The sequence below is a fragment of the Bombus terrestris genome, unplaced genomic scaffold, assembly GCF_910591885.1.
Source record: "Bombus terrestris unplaced genomic scaffold, iyBomTerr1.2, whole genome shotgun sequence".
Taxonomy (NCBI): Eukaryota; Metazoa; Arthropoda; class Insecta; order Hymenoptera; family Apidae; genus Bombus; species Bombus terrestris.
The window spans coordinates 88,180-92,378 of NW_025963581.1; positions in this window are offsets into that span (position 1 = coordinate 88,180).

The window sequence follows — 4,199 nt, forward strand, 5'->3', positions numbered from 1 at the left end:
TGGGACAACGTGGGACAACGTGGGACACCGTTGGACACCGTTGGACACCGTTGGACACCGTTGGACACCGTGGGACACCGTTGGACATCGTTGGACACCGTGGGACACCGTTGGACATCGTTGGACACCGTTGGACACCGTGGGACAACGTGGGACAACGTGGGACACCGTTGGACACCGTTGGACATCGTTGGACACCGTTGGACACCGTTGGACATCGTTGGACACCGTGGGACAACGTGGGACAACGTGGGACAACGTGGGAAACCATGGAACAACGTGGGACAACGTGGGACAACGTGGGACAACGTGGGACAACGTGGGACACCGTTGGACATCGTTGGACACCGTGGGGCAACGTGGGACAACGTGGGACACCGTTGGACACCGTTGGACATCGTTGGACACCGTTGGACACCGTGGGACAACGTGGGACAACGTGGGACAACGTGGGACAACGTGGGACACCGTTGGACACCGTGGGACACCGGTGGACACCGTTGGACATCGTTGGACACCGTGGGACAACGTGGGACAACGTGGGACAACGTGGGAAACCATGGAACAACGTGGGACAACGTGGGACAACGTGGGACAACGTGGGACACCGTTGGACATCGTTGGACACCGTGGGACAACGTGGGACAACGTGGGACACCGTTGGACACCGTTGGACACCGTTGGACATCGTTGGACACCGTGGGACAACGTGGGACAACGTGGGACAACGTGGGAAACCATGGAACAACGTGGGACAACGTGGGACAACGTGGGACAACGTGGGACAACGTGGGACACCGTTGGACATCGTTGGACACCGTGGGACAACGTGGGACAACGTGGGACACCGTTGGACACCGTTGGACATCGTTGGACACCGTTGGACACCGTGGGACAACGTGGGACACCGTGGGACAACGTGGGACAACGTGGGACAACGTAGGACAACGTGGGACAACGTGGGACACCGTTGGACATCGTTGGACAACGTGGGACATCGTGGGACAACGTGGGACAACGTGGGACAACGTGGGACACCGTTGGACACCGTGGGACTTCGTTGGACAACGTGGGACAACGTGGGACAACGTGGGACAACGTGGGACAACGTGGGACACCGTTGGACACCGTGGGACACCGTTGGACATCGTTGGACACCGTGGGACAACGTGGGACAACGTGGGACAACGTGGGACACCGTTGGACACCGTGGGACACCGTTGGACAACGTGGAACAACGAGGGACAACGTGGGACAACGTGGGACAACGTGGGACAACGTGGGACACCGTTGGACATCGTTGGACACCGTGGGACAACGTGGGACAACGTGGGACAACGTGGGACACCGTTGGACACCGTGGGACATCGTTGGACACCGTTGGACACCGTGGGACAACGTGGGACAACGTGGGACAACGTGGGACAACGTGGGACAACGTAGGACAACGTGGGACAACGTGGGACACCGTTGGACATCGTTGGACAACGTGGGACATCGTGGGACAACGTGGGACAACGTGGGACAACGTGGGACAACGTGGGACAACGTGGGACACCGTTGGACACCATGGGACACCGTTGGACACCGTTGGACACCGTGGGACACCGTTGGACACCGTTGGACATCGTTGGACACCGTTGGACACCGTTGGACACCGCTGGACACCGTGGGACAACGTGGGACAACGTGGGACAACGTGGGACAACGTGGGACAACGTGGGACAACGTGGGACAACGTGGGACAACGTGGGACAACGTGGGACAACGTGGGACAACGTGGGACAACGTGGGACACCGTGGGACACCGTGGGACACCGTTGGACATCGTTGGACACCGTTGGACATCGTTGGACAACGTGGGACATCGTGGGACAACGTGGGACACCGTTGGACACCGTGGGACACCGTTGGACACCGTTGGACACCGTGGGACACCGTTGGACACCGTTGGACATCGTTGGACACCGTTGGACACCGTTGGACACCGTTGGACACCGTGGGACAACGTGGGACAACGTGGGACAACGTGGGACAACGTGGGACAACGTGGGACAACGTGGGACAACGTGGGACAACGTGGGACAACGTGGGACACCGTGGGACACCGTTGGACATCGTTGGACACCGTTGGACATCGTTGGACACCGTTGGACATCGTTGGACAACGTTGGACACCGTTGGACACCGTTGGACATCGTGGGACAACGTGGGACAACGTGGGACAACGTGGGACAACGTGGGACAACGTGGGACAACGTGGGACAACGTGGGACAACGTGGGACAACGTGGGACACCGTTGGACAACGTGGGACACCGTTGGACATCGTTGGACACCGTGGGACAACGTGGGACAACGTGGGACAACGTGGGACACCGTTGGACACCGTGGGACACCGTTGGACACCGTTGGACATCGTTGGACACCGTGGGACAACGTGGGACAACGTGGGACAACGTGGGAAACCATGGAACAACGTGGGACAACGTGGGACAACGTGGGACAACGTGGGACACCGTTGGACATCGTTGGACACCGTGGGACAACGTGGGACAACGTGGGACAACGTGGGACACCGTTGGACACCGTGGGACACCGTTGGACAACGTGGGACAACGTGGGACAACGTGGGACAACGTGGGACAACGTGGGACAACGTGGGACAACGTGGGACAACGTGGGACAACGTGGGACACCGTTGGACCCCGCGGGACACCGTTGGACAACGTGGGACAACGTGGGACAACGTGGGACAACGTGGGACAACGTGGGACACCGTTGGACACCGTGGGACACCGTTGGACACCGTTGGACATCGTTGGACACCGTGGGACAACGTGGGACAACGTGGGACAACGTGGGAAACCATGGAACAACGTGGGACAACGTGGAACAACGTGGGACAACGTGGGACAACGTGGGACAACGTGGGACAACGTGGGACAACGTGGGACAACGTGGGACACCGTTGGACATCGTTGGACACCGTGGGACAACGTGGGACAACGTGGGACAACGTGGGACAACGTGGGACAACGTGGGACAACGTGGGACACCGTTGGACATCGTTGGACACCGTGGGACAACGTGGGACAACGTGGGACAACGTGGGACAACGTGGGACAACGTAGGACAACGTGGGACAACGTGGGACACCGTTGGACATCGTTGGACAACGTGGGACATCGTGGGACAACGTGGGACAACGTGGGACAACGTGGGACACCGTTGGACACCGTGGGACACCGTGGGACACCGTTGGACACCGTGGGACAACGTGGGACAACGTGGGACAACGTGGGACACCGTGGGACACCGTTGGACACCGTTGGACATCGTTGGACACCGTGGGACAACGTGGGACAACGTGGGACAACGTGGGAAACCATGGAACAACGTGGGACAACGTGGGACACCGTTGGACACCGTGGGACACCGTTGGACATCGTTGGACACCGTGGGACAACGTGGGACACCGTTGGACATCGTTGGACACCGTGGGACAACGTGGGACAACGTGGGACAACGTGGGAAACCATGGAACAACGTGGGACAACGTGGGACAACGTGGGACAACGTGGGACAACGTGGGACATCGTTGGACACCGTGGGACAACGTGGGACAACGTGGGACAACGTGGGACACCGTTGGACACCGTTGGACATCGTTGGACACCGTTGGACACCGTTGGACATCGTTGGACACCGTGGGACAACGTGGGACAACGTGGGACAACGTGGGAAACCATGGAACAACGTGGGACAACGTGGGACAACGTGGGACAACGTGGGACAACGTGGGACACCGTTGGACATCGTTGGACACCGTGGGACAACGTGGGACAACGTGGGACACCGTTGGACACCGTTGGACATCGTTGGACACCGTTGAACACCGTGGGACAACGTGGGACAACGTGGGACAACGTGGGACAACGTGGGACAACGTAGGACAACGTGGGACAACGTGGGACACCGTTGGACATCGTTGGACAACGTGGGACATCGTGGGACAACGTGGGACAACGTGGGACAACGTGGGACACCGTTGGACACCGTGGGACACCGTTGGACACCGTTGGACACCGTGGGACAACGTGGGACAACGTGGGACAACGTGGGACACCGTGGGACACCGTTGGACACCGTTGGACATCGTTGGACACCGTGGGACAACGTGGGACAACGTGGGACAAC